Raw genomic sequence first — 1,264 nt, forward strand, 5'->3', positions numbered from 1 at the left:
AAATCATACTATTTAACCAACCACCCACTCAACTCTAGGGAACCACTATTAACCTAACCGGGGACTATTATCATCCTAACCTCACATCATTTTATCCAATGGTCGAAAACTTATGAGTACAAAGGGGCTACACTCATAAGAGTATAGTAGCCCTAGACTATATGAGCCCGGCTACTATACTTTTATGAGTATAGTCCTCTTTATACTCATAAATTTTTTACCGTTAGATCTACTTCTTTGATCATTTCCATCCGTTAAATCATACTATTTAACCAACCACCCACTCAACTCTAGGGAACCACTATTAACCTAACCGGGGACTATTATCATCCTAACCTCACATCTTTTTATCCAATGGTCGAAAACTTATGAGTACAAAGGGGCTACACTCATAAGAGGATAATAGCCCTAGACTATATATATATATATATATATATATATAGAGAGAGAGAGAGAGAGAGAGAGAGAGAGATAGGCTGGTATATACTATCAGTAGCATGGAGGCTTCCGTGCTACCAAGTTGTTTTAAATGATGCGGCTTCCAAATCGACGATAGGCTCTGTTAGACTTGATCTACACTATTAAAAGTATTTAAAATGTAAATTTCATAATTTTTCGCCATCATTTCGCTAGTGATCAAAAGGTCTCAAAATTAACAATTTTAATGATAAATGTGATGCGTTTGTAAATTTAACGATGTAAAACAATCCAAATTTGATGAAATTTTTATAAAAAATTCTTTTCACTATTTAGAATAAGATCATAATCTCTAATTTTAAATTCAAATCTTTTCTTATCATTTTTTATGAGATTTTGATTTTCAGCCGTTCATTTTTAGACTCGTTTGAGAGGTAAATGATACCGAAAAATTATGAAATTTAGTTTTCAAATTCTTTCAATAGTGTAGATCAAATCCAATGGAGCCGATCGTCAATTTGAAAACCGCATCATTAAAAATAATTTGGTAGCACAAAGACTTCCGTGCTACCCATAGTGTACCAGCCTAGTTTTCTCTCTATATATATACATAAAATTAGGCTGGAATATTATCAATAGCACCAATTTATTTGTGCTATTAGGTTTTCGGCTCTTTAATGAAAAAATGTACGGTTAGAATAATGTGGGTTCCTTTGGGTTGAGTGAGTTATTGGTTGAATAGTATAATCTAATGGGTGAAAATAGTCAAAGAGTTAAATCTAATGTCGGAAACCTCGATAGCACCAAATACTTGGTACTATCGATAGTATCCCAGTCATTATATATA

The sequence above is a fragment of the Ananas comosus genome, linkage group 11, assembly GCF_001540865.1.
Source record: "Ananas comosus cultivar F153 linkage group 11, ASM154086v1, whole genome shotgun sequence".
Classification (NCBI taxonomy): Eukaryota; Viridiplantae; Streptophyta; class Magnoliopsida; order Poales; family Bromeliaceae; genus Ananas; species Ananas comosus.